The 16,300-nt window shown below is 31.5% G+C and overlaps 1 long non-coding RNA gene across 1 annotated transcript in view; it reads left to right on the top strand.

Annotated features, from left to right (window-relative positions):
- Window positions 1–4,900: 4,900 nt before the first annotated feature.
- The window catches only part of LOC121127544 (uncharacterized), a 29,833-nt gene continuing 18,433 nt past the window's right edge, over window positions 4,901–16,300 (top strand). Inside the window, exon 1 of the long non-coding RNA XR_005867856.2 lies at window positions 4,901–5,425. This is a non-coding gene — a long non-coding RNA (uncharacterized lncRNA). The remainder of the gene's footprint in view (window positions 5,426–16,300) is intronic.

The following is a 16,300-nucleotide window of genomic DNA, read 5'->3' on the forward strand; positions in this document are numbered from 1 at the left end:
TTTACAATTTTATTCTCACACATTTAAAAATGCGTGCAATTTTACTTTTTTGAAAATAAGATACATATACGAATCATAGGTGTTAAAGTAAATAGTAGTTATTTGCCTTGAAATGAAATATACTGGGATAAAAAAAGGCAGATGATTTTTAAGCTTTTATTTCTAAATAAAAAAAAGTGTAATACAAAGATATCTTCCTAAGTCAAAAGAAACAAAAAACACTCGTCAATAAATAGAGCTATTATCGATACCGTTAATGATGAGAGCGTGGATATGGACATATAGAAACTCTATCAAATATTTGTCAAACAACTGATTTCTGAGAGTGTACCTAGGTTTAGGAAGAATCAATAGTTCATAGTTATATTTAAGATTATACATAAAATATTTATTGATCAAGGATCTTTGTATCCATGCATCTATATGTACACATTTAAGAATCCATCAAAAATGACCTTCATGAAATGCCAAGGAAAATGAAGGAAAACAAAAAATTGTAGCTAATGACAAAATACTTTGATTTGCTTAATTGCATGAATGCTTCTGTATAGATGAATAACTTTTATTGATGAACAATCCAATGAGTGAAGTCATTTTGTATTTAGTATTGAATTTGAAATAAAATGTTGTCAAATATGCATGGAATTGAGTTAAAGTCCAAATATATTAAGTATTTCATGTAGATGTTTTTCTCATAGTGGATTATCAGTTTTCAAATAGGTATTATTTTATATGTGCCTCATACAATGGTCTATAAAATACATAGAAATTACCGGGTTAACCGTTATTATTTATCCATTTTAATACACAAAATATTAAAGTTCATAGCAGGTTCCTCGGTGAGTTAAGAAATAAGTTTATTAGCTATTAATTAAACCCAGAGAAGATGTTTTAGTCAATTTGTCCACCCTCAGAATTGATGGTAAGCTCCAGGCGGTGGTGGAAGCTGCTTCAGATCCTCTGAATGTGCGCTCATGGAGGCCCAGGCCTTGCTGACGTAGGTATTCAGGGTGTAGTTGATGTTGTGGCATCTCCTGCAGGACTTGCTCCTAGATGGAATAGTCTAGAGGGGTGAGGTCTGAGCTCTGCGGCAGCCAGAAGTCCAGACCAGACCAGAGAGAATTGCCAACGGTGGATTTGGTACGTGGGAGAAATTTGTGTTCCAGAGACATTCCTCCTGCCTTTTTTAAAGTCCTGGAAACCTCTGATGGGGAATTGTTCATCTTCCTGGACATGTTAGCAATTGAAGAAACCGGCTTTTTCTTGAAAGCCGACTTCAAACGTTTGACTGACACAGAGGGTGCCCTGCCTGCTCCTGGAGAGTATCTGATGTCCTCCTAGACCTTCAACGGCAAGTATACATTGTAAATCGTCTTCCTTGAGTTCTCAGTCTGCTCCCACATGACCTTCTTGGACAATCCTATGTGAAGAACCGCTACAATTTCAATCCTCTTCTCGTACTATGGATTCATGGTGGACACTAGGACAATGCTTTTCTTAGTAATCGTCAGCTAATTATGTGTTCTTCAACATTGCTCATCAGAATATGTTAAAAATGTGACTCTTAACCTCTCAAAATTTGTATAATAAAGATGAGTAAATAATAACGATTGATCCAGTAAAGTCATTGTATATAAAGATAGGAATGGTCTTGGATCCAGATTGGAAGTAATTAGGTACGGTATAGATTGTAGTTAAATTTTATTAAGAGAGTTATGATTTTTGAAGATATAATATGACGTGTTTCTGCTGTAGAAATTAGTTTCTTCTATTAACAATAAACTTTTCATTGGGGGAGAACAAAAATAAAAAGGGACACAAATAGCAAAGGTTTTTTCTTTTTTTTGATCTCAAAACAGTTATTTATCCATACTTTTTACTAAGATTTTTTTATTATAATAACTTATAATTATGCTTCAATAGTACTAACATTGGGTTATTCATTATTTTGGCATTGTTAGTCAGTAGAAATGTAATCCTTATGGGAGACAGCTTATTATATGACGTCATTAAAAAACGATGATTTTATAAATGTTTGGCTTTAACCGAAAGAGAAATCTTGAATATAAGTATATCAAATAGAAGAGAAATATTTCTTTTCTCGTTTTTACTTCCTATGTTCAATGCATTCTGCTGAATATTGCACGAGCATTAAAATACAAGACTTCGAGAAATCACTTGTTTATAAATCTTAGATAGAGCTAAGGAAAAATGGCAGTGGAAGTAATGGCAAAGGGAAAAAAAGATCAAGTGACTAAGTGGAAAAAATGGCAAGATGCTTACCCATAATAATAAGGAATATATAATAAGTAATATGCCCAATATAATATAATTAAAAAGAAAAATAAACAAACACGACAGCTTTTCGAATGGAAGAAGTGCTAATCACTTAACTAATTCTCCGTTATCAACCATAATATCATTTGACATGATGGATTATTCAATCATGTAAACAAGTCTCATGGATTGATGAACAGGCATTAGCATAATTTATTTCAAAATGTAAGGTAACTGTAATTTTCGATTACCTGAAACCTTCCCATTGAGTTGACCCAACATACGTACTCCAATTAACCAAATTAGATAATTAGAAAAATAGTGTTGAATAATTTTTTTAGAAACCTTTTTGGAAATCATTAAATAAGTATTGACATTTATTCAAAAAATGAATTAATTCATGGAATTAAACACTGATTAAGGAATTTTCATTAATATTTGTTTTACAAGTTAATGAAGTTGAAACTAGAATCTCATTCTAAATTGAAATGAACAAACATATAGAGTTGTAATATTCATATTCTTTAATAAATAGAACTGAAGGTCATTATGCTATGGTTTTCATAACTTAGCTTAATATCCATCGGAAGTATGAATTCACAGTACTTTGAGAAACTTCGCAATGCAGCCTGTTTTATTCTCTTAGAACAAGAAAGAAGGTTTATGAAGAGAAGAAGACCATTGTTGTCTGGTATTTTTAGATTGCTTTAACTATGAGCCTCACAGTTTTTCTCCTGCTTTCCAACGACCTGACCTTTGATTATCTCCCGACGCTTCTCTGGGTTGTCTCGCCATAGACAACCGCCTGCTCTATTGAGAGATGTAATGGTTGTTCGTCAATCCATGAGTCTTGTCCAATATGAATAATTCATCTTGCCTAATGATATTATAATAGATAACGGAGAGTTAAGGGATTTGCCCCTCTTCCATTCAAACCACTGACGTATTTGTTTATTTTTCTTTTATCTTAATATATAATATATTGGTGGTATTGGTATCACGTCAGTTTAAAAGAATCTTGCCATTTTTTTCACTTAGTCACTTTTCCTTTTTTTTCTTTTTGCCTTTTTATAGACACGTTATCTAATAAGTACTTATTATATGTTCCTACCTATATTATATGGCAAATTGAATTACAGCTCTCGACTTTCACACCGTCTCTCTCCCATCTTACACTTTCCTTTATGTTTTTTTATATAACGAAATCGAATAATATTCTTACATATATTCATCCTTTGGATGAATACTCTCGTCATTTTTCAATAAAATATATATTCTATCATACATATGTACATTTACATATTTGAACAAAAAAAGAAAAGAAAAAAGATTGAATTTATTTTAATGTATTATGTAGCATGTTGTATATATATGTTACATGTCTTGAAAATTCGACGACATATTGCAGAATAAGTCCTTTTAAACTTCATTATTGATGTGTAACCAAAATTGAAATCCACATATAAATACGAGGGTAGTCTGAAAAGATTCCGACCTCAACGTGAAGATGGCAGCACACGTAAAAAAAAGCTAGTCATATCTATCTAGCATCTGTGTAGAGTTACTCAACATAGTTTTTGCTATTTTTGACATGCAGTTGTTAAGTAACAGTCGTTTGAGTGAGTTGATGTGAGTGTTGTTGTTAAAATGGATATAATCGAGTATCGAGGTGTCCTTCAATATTTGTATTTCAAAATGGCTGAAACAGCTTGTCACATATATATATATATATATAGTGTCTGTTGAGAGTTACCCATAAAGGTTTGAGGCATTTTGAACAACAATGATCTAATGACAGCTCGATCCTAGTTTTTAAAAAAAAATGTTCCTTTCATTGGTAAGATGGAATTGCACTGATTAGATATAAGAAAACATTAAAATATTATATTTACATCTGACCTAGGAATCTTCTTTGAAGTTCAATTACATTATGTATATTTTCTTTCTCTACGAATCACCTGTGCGCGAACATACACACTTTGAGTTCAACAGAATAACTCCTCCCGAGATTTATATGATTTACATCAGAGATCACTATATGCAGTGCACCCTTTATACACGTTCGATGTTATATACACACCCTACAATATTGTTTGAGTTAGAATTCCCATAGATAAAGAAATACATAGGGTGCAGACACGTAACTTCATTTTTACAATGTTTTGCGATCCGGCAGTGGAAGTATTACAAGAGTGGGTGTGGTTTCATTCTATAGCCGAGATTCTAAATTTTTCTTGGGAATACAGTCAGTTCTTAATATGTGTTGGAGATGTGCGGAACATGCGTATACCGACGAAGATAAATATTACTAAAAATGGTTTGACTTCATATTTTATTAAATTATTTATTAAAACTACAATTTAGCTATTTAGTTTTTATTGGTGCAATCTATGAAAATCAGTAAATTATTTCAATTTATATTAAACGAAAAACAATTAATTTTAATTCAAAATTTGAAAAATTCTTTGAAAGTAAATAACTCCAATTCAACATTGGGTAACTTCACCTATCTCATAAGATTTTTAAAAATGTGCAAACAAAACTTTAGATTTTTATTATCAGGGGTGTCTGCAGGATTATATATATATTTATATATTTTTTTTGTTTGGGGGAAGTTGGAAAATAATCTATAAAAATTAATTAACAAATATTTAATTTTTGAAAAAAAAAATTCAAAATTTAATTTATTTCGGAAAAAAATCAAAAATACATAGGTATTCTCAAAAAATTGTTTTTTTTTTCGAAAATCTATAGGTATCAAAAAAAAAAAAAAAAAAAAAATCCTGGATTGATCACAAAAAATTAAAATTTTGGGGATTTTTTTTTATATATATTAAATTTTCTTTCAAATACAAAAATTCCTTAATTTTTTTTTGGGTGGGGGATACAGTCCCTATAGTCCCTGCAGACTCACTCCCCTTATTATCATTATGAAAAAAATATAAAAGTATTCTGATTGTTTAAGGAAATTTTGATGCTACACCCTCTACTTACTGGGTCATTTACCCAAATATCAACAACCTCGAGGACACCGTCAACCATCACTGGGAGCCCATATCTGAGGATTACATCAGCAATGGGTGCAAGGGTTTCTGTGGCCGCTTGGAAGCCATCATTGCTGCCAATGGGGGCTGAATCGATGATTAAGGTAGCCAAGGCATCATATTAATTCTTTTTATTTTATTGACATCCCCTTTTACTACTGGTTGCTGAAATACATCTTGATAAAGTTCTAGATAAAAAATGTAAAGATTTTTTGCCGCACCCGATATAACATAAAAATTAACTTCAAGTGTATAAATGTTAACAATAAGAAGCCATTAAGTTATGGGAGGTCAAGGTCGCACAATAAGCTAAAAATTTAAAATTGAGCATAACTTTCAAGTAAATTCAGATACATAACTCAAATGATTGATTGTTCATTTTTAGGGAAAAATATTTTAGTTGGAGATTTTGCACTCTACAGAGTGCTCATTTTAGTCTTCTATATGTGTCAACCTTTAATTGAATAAATTATATTAAGTCAACTTATGATAGAAAATAATTTATTGCGAGATTTCTTTTCTCTGGAATTTCTCGTTAATGTGAAATCATCCAAGATAAATCTTGGAAAATTGGCAATTCAACTCTAGTCCTGCATATGTTTACTTTTTAATTCCGTCGTTTCGTTAGTAGAAATGACGTAAAGCTTATTTATTATGTATATATGTAGACTGCAGACTTATAATTAAATAAAATACAGTCTGACTTCAATTCGTGATCCATCACATCAAAATACTAATTAGCAATTGTATTTAGTGTGTGGATTAAATACTTTCATCTTATACTATTTATGTGGGTATCTATGCATTAAATGATATATACTTCCATATAATTTATCCAAATATTATATTTAATATAGTCCTAGATAAGTTTAGCAGGCAGTTTACCGCAGAGATCCTGACCTGAAAATTGCAAATATATATGCTTAATTTGAATTGTGAATAGAAGGTACAAAATATGTAATGTATGAGATAATGTATGTATATCTACAATTATTAGAACAAATCCATTGCGCAAAAGATGCAATTCATGCTTTATTGAAGAAAATATTTTTGCAATGTCTTTATGTATTCTGTAATTTTACTTTCTCATATACATGCATAAGATTTATGTAATGCTTATAAATCTGTTATTGTTTGTCTATTAAAAAGAACGCTTTCAGTTTTACAGTAATACAAGGTGACAATATACATATACAAAGGTGAAGGAACAAGAATCTTCTAAGGTAGTCTGGCTGGCATTAACTGACTCAGCTAACGTAGTGACGTAATTGTTGTAATAGTTCCGATAATTTGATTGAAGTGAAGTGTTCTAATTTGGATATATTTAGCAAAAGTGGCATCATCTCAAGGTTCAAAGCGTGTTTGTGGCATGGTCTGTTGTCCCAATCCTAAAAATGCCCAGTATTTTGCATTTCCCCAGAAAAATTTGATGCTCCAACGTCTTTGGATCTCATTCTGCAGGAGAAAATACCCAATTAGTTTTATGAATGCCAAGATTTGTGAGAGGTATTTTACATCCAATAATTTTGAGCGGAATCTGCAGGCTGAGACTTAAATGAGAGAAAGAAATTAAAAAGTGATGCAGTCTCCTCACTTCATGTTCCCTTTACTTCTCCCAGTTCAGATGAACCCAAATCCTCCAGAGATATTCGTAAGTAAACTTGCGGCAAAAGGAATGAGCTTGTTGCTATTGGAAGCAAGTAAGGTCCATGCCACCAGCATTGGCTTGGAAATATAGATTGATAATGAAGGGCTCGTGGAAATTTGTAGCAGGATCACTGAGTTCCACCAAGAGCGTTTGACCAAGACGCAAAGCACTCAGATTCATGTTTACAAATGCAAAAAAGGAGGTCACTGTGAGGAAGCAAATGGACCTTGGTTTTGGGAGCGCATATGCAATAAATCGCCAAAAGAACTTTCTTTGAAAAAAGCAAATTGGTTCGGTAGAAAACCAAGTACAAGTTACTCAACTCAAAGAAGTTTAAACAAAATTTAATCAGGATCACCCTAGAAAAGAGCAACTACAAAATCCAAGTTAAAATAATTATAGATTATTTGAAGAATTTCAAACGAGGATACTCAAAAGAGGGTGTCCCCACTGCCCTCATCTTACGAAGCATTAGTTCCTGAGCCTTTGAATATTTATGTTTCTGAAAACTTATTCCATTGCCCCGTCACCAGACTCAATAAACCTTTCTACAAGATTTTAAGTGAGAACCAGGCTTCCTCGAAGATAGCATCAAAATTCTCTCCAAAAAATGAGTATTTCAGAAGAATATTTAGAGCGTATGGCGTTTCTTTGTTTCAATGAGATGGAAGTTAGAAGGACGTTTGAAGTTTCCTGTCAACTTAAGAAAATATTTGACCTGGAAAAAAAGTACAGGTTGCAATGGTGAGAGGGCTTTTTCATTCGCGGAAGCAACCAGTATATGTGAAATTCGACAAACATATGAAAAATAATTTGTTTTTCTCCATTATTTTAATCAAAGTCATTACTTTTGATTTAGGTAACATATCATTATCTCCCAGTTACAACTCTCTCCAGACAACTTTTCATTTGAAAATCCTGTGTATACAAAATGCAACATTTATGCATTCCCTGACTGTTCTAATTTCCTCAAATTGTTTCAAAATCATTTATTAGATCATGGATACATTTCCAATGCTTGGGATGGTAATTCTGCAAGGTTGACTATAGATGACTTCCAAGACCTTCCTGAACAAGATTATGACTAGTTGAAGATAAACTTCAAAGTGACTAAATTCCATCTTTAATGTAATGGAAATGCAAGAAAACGAGTTAGAACTTCGGCACAGCTTTTATCTAACAAAATATAAAGCATTTTCATTTATTATAAACGCTAGAAAGAATCTCAGTCTAGAATTATTCAAATAGTTAATAATTGGTTTGACTGTATGAATACTAGTAGATCATACAGCCAAAAAACACTTTTTCGTGGCCTTGGTATACATTTGGAAGAACAGATGCATCCTTTAAAGGAAATGGAATGGTTAGTTTTGACCATGAAAGAGATGGTGAAAAATTTTCAGCTTCCATTTCAAAAGGGAATTTTCATCTCCATTCGTTTAACAAAATCACTATTTCAAAGTATCAAGGACGATGGAATGAAATGTTTTTTAACCACTCATCTAAACCGAGATAGTCTGGAGAATGTGTTCTCACAGATTCGTCCCATCAAATGAAACAATACTCATCCATCCCTAGGGGAAGCCCTTAGAGTAATTTTAATTGGAAAATCATGAACTTGTCCTAAGAAATCCAGCTGTTGAAGAGGAGTTAAATGATCAAGATGATGGCGAAATAGTTACGAAATCAATAACAATGAACTTCTTTTTGTCGAATGTACAAAAAAATGAGCATGACGACGATGCAATTGAATCATAGGAAACTTTAGAAGATTTTGGACTTCTTGAAGCTCTTGAAGCCGAAAAAGCAATTACAGCAGATACAGAAGAATCATCTCAAGTTTACAATGATTGTTCAGATCAGGGTATGGCTTATATTAGAGGATTTTTGGCAAAAGTCATTACTTAACAATGATATAGGACAGAGTGCTATGTGTATCAACAGTGACATCATTAAATTTTCCTTCTTCTCATGATCATGAAAAAACACAAGGGCAAATAAGTTGTAGGGTTCAAACTCATTCTTTTTTGTATTTTTGTAGAAATATACATATCAGAACTAAAGAGGATATTAATCTATAACCGAATATTTCCAGTCTTGATCACTCGAGTTTGGTGGAGTTTTTCTACTAATATTTCGGGCAGGTTCAATTGATTTTTAGAAAATTGTTAACTATCAAAGTGAACTCGATTTTTTTTTCAAGTTTGTTTAATATCTTGAAAAACTGGGGAACGTAAAGGACGAAAATTTATTTCAAAATACCAAGTAAAATAATATTCCTAATAGACTAAGAAGAATAATACTATTAATTTTTCTGACACTTCTGTTCAGCAAACGCTAATGACTTACACATACCACAAGATCTAAAAGTATTTTTTCATAGAGCATCCCTCTTCTGGCAAGTAAGAGACTTCCTTATATTAGGAGCCCAAGATTTTGCCCCTTATAAGTAAATTCATGATAAACTATTGTAATGATGAAAATCTGGTGTATTTTTTAGCTAGCCCGTTTTGATGGAATTGGTAGTCTGAAGAATAAATTATCTTTTAATTAGCATTTGTCACTATTATTTAATTCTTGAGTAGTGAACATCCTTGCCTATAAAGATTGAATTATATTCCAAGCCTGATTGAGCGTTCGTGTGCGCTCATAAAAGACGGAACATTATCCTTAGGATTTGTAGTGGAGTTATAACTGTAAGTCCTTGTTGGGCTCAGAGTATAATTAGGGATTGACATCGGAGTAATTCTATCTAATGTTCCTGTTTATTTCCTTATCTTATTCTTCCCTTGTCACAGATGATTGTAGCTGATCTAATGACACGCCATGAACATTATTCTTTCTCTCCTCCAAAAACATTTTTCAGATTCTAAGGGTTACCATATTGATTTTTGGTTTTTTTAACTTGCCCATTCTACACTGGATTTTCATCATTATCTACTATTTTTCTTCAATAGTTCAGAATAAAATATACCTAACCGATATAATTACATTATATTATCTTGGAGACCAAGTTTCCATTTTCAATTGGGATAAACAGGCGTATCGTACGTGATTTAAGGTTAGGTTCCTTACTTTCGTTGCCCACTTTAAAAAGCTCTAACATATCACATCAATATTACACTAAAAATAAATCCACTCTAAGTTAACGGGTCGCTCACTTAATTGCATCTTGTAATCTTTTCTCAGTAAAAAACAGAAAAAGACCCAAAATCACTTAGTAGTTAGCCAGGTATTATTTGTTTTAAATTGTGGTGGAATTACTCACAACATAACCATAATTAATTTGAATTCAACCCATAACACTTGTCTACAAAAATGATCTTTTTCTAGAATCTTATGTAAACTATTTTCAGATCTATTAGTACCTGACACACTAATAATAGCAAATCTGTAATAACTTTTTTTTCGGATTAAATCTGTTTTTTGAGAATTTTTGATTTCAATATTGTTTCTATTTTTACCCTTCTTATTGGTTATACTTTATATATGGTCATCCAGTTTTATGAAAATACAATTGAAAGATTAAAAAGCAACCATATTTTTATAGGTGTTGTTTGAAAACTAAAAATGCCTCGTGTTTTCAATTGTTTTTACGCCAAAGGGATTTACTTGAAGTATGAATGAATAGGGTGTCATTTACAAAAGAAACAATGCTTTCAATGGTTTAATGCAGAAGTTACATTGATTTGAAGCAGAAATTTATCAAGGTTAAGTTTGGAATTTTTTACAGTTGAATTATATCGTATAAAAAAGAAATATATAATTTTTAATATATTATTTTATCAACATCTTATTGATTTTTTAGACAATAAAAATTAAATCCAAAAAAAAAAAACAGGGTTGATCTTATCTAGTGGTACACATTTTATTATGTTCAATCCGGAATGACATTGGTACAAAATCACAGAGGACAAAAATATATCTTATCACTAAACAGAGCAAGCTCAGACAGTTGGAAAGATAAAGGAAGATTCCAAATTTTCTAAACGCCAACAAAAATTCAGGCAAAGTTTGGTCTTTTCTGATGATAAACATTTCACTGTTGATAATCTGTGAATAAGCAAAACAGTCTTTATTTCACAATTGAACATTCAGAAAATGTCTCAGGTTCAGAACAAAAAATGCAGCCGGAACTATAGTCTTGGGCGTTTTGGAATTTGCCCTAGCATTTTTGTACGAAGGAAGAAGCGGCTCAATGCAAATGCTTACATCGAACTTTTGGATAAGAAAGTACTACCTCGGGCCAGAGAAAAGTTAGGGGAATAGTCTGTTTTTACTCCATGTCATCACGCCGCTAAGCCCCACACCTTCCAGAGAGACAACTTTCTGGACTTTTGGGACATCAACATGTGGCCTCGCTCTTCTCCAGACGCCAACTCCTTATACTGTCAAGGTGTGTCTGGAGAAGAGGATGTGTCAGACTACCTACATATTCAGGGTCTGCAAGGGATATAAGACTCGTATTGAGGCAATGATTAGAGCTGAAGGATTACATATTGAATATCCTAGCACTATTTTAAATGATTTTACTAAATAAATGTCGACCCAAAACCTCTCGTTTAAATTTTACTCTTGAAAAATGGAAAATAGTTAAGGGCAGAATAAGTAGAAAAATCAACGACTGACAAACTACAGAGTAAATTTTATGTAACTAGGGGGAGGAGTAGCGGTCATTTATGATGTTAAGCATTTCTCTAATATGCTTAATACTCATAATGAGGGATATTACTATGGTAATACAAATAATAGTAGTAGGTATACAGTAGGAAATACAATTACCGGGTGGTCAATTTAAATCTGAACACTTACTAATTCAATAATTAATGAAGGTTGAATGATTGAAATTAATTCATATTTCGATATATTAAAGCATAAGAAATTAGTTACAAAACAGAACAAACCTGAGCTCTCTAATTTCCATTTTCACTCTCCTTGACGCTGGGCGTCTCCCGGACCACCGTCTTCGCCACGGGCAAGTCCGAAACGTTGGAGAGAAAGATGGGCTCTGTCAATAAGACCAAACTGGATCCGGTGGAGCCAATGAAAATAGGGCAGAGGGATCCCCTCAAGTCCATGAGGGTCCATGCAAGAGATCTAGGGGTTTCAGACTAGACTATCAAGAAAGCTATCAAAAAAGTAGGTGAAAAGGGCCTTGTTAGGTTGGAGAGACCATTTTTGACACCAGTAATGAAAGAAATCCATCTCATCTGTTACAAGACTCTTTTGAGTTTGTTTGAACTCTTTTTGATACTTTTGGCCCCTTACAGCCCTGATGCCAACCCCTCAGCTTCATCTTTTAGGTTCATGTGAGGGGAAGGCCTGCAATGCCCGTCATCCAAACACAAGGCCCTCAAAGCTACTGTCATCCAGCATATTAATTATGCTTAAATTTTATTATTAATTAATAAATTATATGTTGTTGAAGCATAAAATCCAAAGTGTTTAGATCTTAATGAGCTATTATCTCATTTGTACCATTCCAGGATCTGTCTACTTCTCTCACTTTTGTATATTCTTGGCATTCCTCACGTTTAGATAGGACAATGACGCGATTTATGATTTAAAATAGTTGTGAATTATGTCAATTCCATATTTTGAGTATTTCTTCAGCTTAAGAATCTATTCACATGCACTTGAATGTGAATAATCTGTAATATTTTGTGTACATTGTACATATTAGCTCATCAAATATGAACATAATGAAGCTTTAAATAGACCAACAAACAAAAACTATATCTTCAATGTTCTTGTACTCATCACATGAGTTGACTTACTATGCATTCAAGGGTTGAGTTGAAATTACATGAGCATTGTGGAAAAACTTACTAATGTCTGCAGTGTAGTTCAATTATCTCTGCTTGTAAACGGGGGATCCTTAAGGAAAAACCTGCGTATCTTGCTGCAGAAGCAACGATAATTTTCATCAGAGAGTGAAAGCTTAGTGGTACCCATAATTGAGGTATACTTAAGCAAAGCAGACAGCCCTAGTCTGAAAAGTTTTTTGCTAGATTATTTATGTCGTTTTTGAAGAATATTTTTTTAAAAAGAAGAGACAAAAACTTTTTTTCGAAGCTTTAGATTAAATTTTTTGTAGCTAAGACTAAATTTGAACAAATAACATTTTTTTAAAATTGAGTTTCCTTTCTTGCAAGTTATGACATTAATTTTTTTTAAGCAAGATGATTATTTTTTTTTGTGATAACTATAAAAACACTTCTGCAAAAGTAAGACGATCCAAATGAACCGTTGGTCTTTATGGTCCCAGCATCCCTGAATGTATTTCATAACTATTTTATTACTATTTTTTATTAAACAATAAGTAGTTTAATATACAAAGTATGTTACATTATGTAATCAAACAACTTCAGTCTATAAGGACTATGAGAGGTATTAATAAATCCTGAAATCGTGACTCGATTTCGAAATCAATTTCAGTCTACTATCGTAGAAAATTATGTTCAATTCCCCATTTTACCAGAATCGTTTCAGTCCTAGTTTTACAACAAAATTTTCCTCATTTGTTAATTATCTAACAATGATTGAGTTGAAAGGATGTGTGTTGGAGTCATTCAAAATAAAGGAAATATATTGTATAGGAAAAAATATTGAAAATAATTATTATTCTACATTTTGGAGAGCACAAATAATGAGTGGGACAGCTACACTTTTAAGAATTAATTGAAGCGAATATACTTTTCCCTCTATTTGAGTATGTTCCTCAATACATATGTATATAGACACAAAAGATTGACGCCTACAGGAAAACCTTTGTTCGTTTTGTTGCCTTCATTAGTATACATACATGCATCCATGCACTTAAATATTCTCTGTTCATTTCCTTACGTAAGATGTAGTAAGCCCTGTAGTCATTCAGGACAGGGTTTAGTGTTTAAATACATTTACAACACACACATATAAAGGAATTTATTGTGTAAAGTGAATTTAAGTATTTGTAAAATCAGTCGGAAAATTTGAATATTAGTTGTTCAAGAAAATATACAGATTTGGAAATACTCATTTATGGAAAATTAATTAATAACAGTTTAAAAGATATTCGCTAATTTAATTTTAGAGTACTTACTTTATTTACATATAGTGTGGAAGTGGGGAGAGTTGCAACAGGGGCATATTCTAAATAATTTTATTTCGAATAAATGTACGGTATATATGTATGTACACAAGGTGATGAAAGTAAACTACAGTACTTTCCAAACAATCTTCAAATTGCTAGAGTAGCCACGTTAATTTTAGATTTCGGTTTTTTAACATATCGGTGTTGTATAATTTTTAAATCTCTGTTAAGAGTTATTTATTCTTTAGTCTAATTTTCTTAATTTCTAACTTCAATTCAATTTTTGAAACTGATACAAACGTTCACAGCTATCAGAATAGTTTCATCATTGGGTGGGTTGAATTTTAATTCTAAATTCTTTATCTTTTTTTATAAAATATTCATTACTAGAATCAAATCTGTACACATCGTTTTTATGAGGTTGCGTATATTTTATAAAATAATATCAGAAGTATTACATTTTTGTAGTTATCTTTCTCCTGGGATTACCTGGCTATCACAAAAATACCCAATTAATTTTTTTGTCAGCTATCGATTCCCTTGTTTCAATTGATAAGTGGTGGGTTTTTCATAATCAATTATTTTTCAGAATAAAACTACGTAATATTACATATAGTATACTTATACTCCATTTCCAAATGGACAAGATGCAATTTCTTTTTGATTCTTCGTCATACATATTGCCCATTTTATGATTTCTTTGAAGAAATTTTGGCTTTCTTATAGATATCAAAATATATAGCTACGTTTTTAATAAAACATTTCTAGGCAATATTATAATATAGGTAGTATCGAGTAAAATACTCTGGAGGATTTCAATATTATGAAAAATATTTTATATATTTGAAAGCCTCATACAAATATATGTAATTCATTTTAAAAATTGTGGAGATATAATATGAGAATGATACTTCAGAGATAAATAACAGTTTATATGATTGACTTATTTAACTAACTACTAGATAATTTCCAAACTCTTTTCTGTTTCGTTTCCTGATACATATGAAGGTAACGACATGTTGTACTCCTCACAGTGAAAAAAGAGAAGAATCTCATGGTTAATAGAAATACAAGGCTATACCATAACCTTTTTCTGAATGACGTTTGATTTCCACCACGCTTTTTAATAGTGATGTCAAAGAGTATAACTGTTACTAAGAGGAACTATTCATCGCCTTCATTGACTGTTACTTTTAAAGTACTGTTGTTATACGTCAAAATCTGTCTGTCTTGCCGAGCAGTCGGTATGGTCATTCAAATTGAAAAGCTTGATTACTTGATGACCTGACCTTGTATTTTTATAAGCCTAGAAGAATCCTAGAAATCAAAAAAGAAAACAGAGGAATAATTTTCAATTAAACAACAAGTCAATTAAATTGAAAAAAAGGCTAAATATACGAATAAATCCTAAACAAGACATTTTCCAAATAAATAAAGAATTGCTTATTTAAGTTTTCGCAGGTTATAATGAAAATTATTGGCGATCACATGTAGATTCAATGGAATAAGAAACATATTTTATAAATCTCGGGGTGTATAATATCCCAGTTTACGAAGGGTAAAAGAAGGAAACAAAAAAGAAGATACATAGGAAGTTTCCATTTTCTGTATTCCAGAGCACTATTTCCGACTCTTTTTTTAGTGAATATAGATACTAAAAATAACATTTTTAGTTATTTTTCATAAAATAATTTCAATAGACATTTTTTTAACCTATAAAAAAATATTAAAAATGTCTTGTTCTATAATTTTTCATATCGAACAAAAAAAGAAATAAATAATCAGGAAAATTCTATGATCTGCATATAGTATGCATCATTTTTTTTACCTTTTCAGAAAGAGAATATCAATTTTTTTGTATTTTATACTTTCTTTTTTGCTTTATATGGTAGCTTTAAGAAAAAAACTTTCAAAATATTTTTTATAGTTTAGAATAATGTCTATCATAATTGATTAATACAAAATAATTTAAATTTTGAACTGGATGTGCAATTTAAAGATGACATTGTAGAGTAATGGTAATGGTATTTCCTTATTACTCCACACTTTTTCGAACTAGCCATAATCAAAAATAGAAAAAAAGTTGAAAAGCAAACAACTCTAACGTTCGTACTCCCTCATTCTCTGTTGTTGTACATAGTTTATTATTTCATATTTTCTTAAATTCCAAATATGCAAATAATAACATACTTTGTATCCATTTGAAGAAAGATCTGAAAGAGAGTCGAAAAATAGAAGATATTTATGTTGTTAAAT

Source organism: Lepeophtheirus salmonis, chromosome 13, assembly GCF_016086655.4.
Source record: "Lepeophtheirus salmonis chromosome 13, UVic_Lsal_1.4, whole genome shotgun sequence".
NCBI lineage: Eukaryota > Metazoa > Arthropoda > Copepoda > Siphonostomatoida > Caligidae > Lepeophtheirus > Lepeophtheirus salmonis.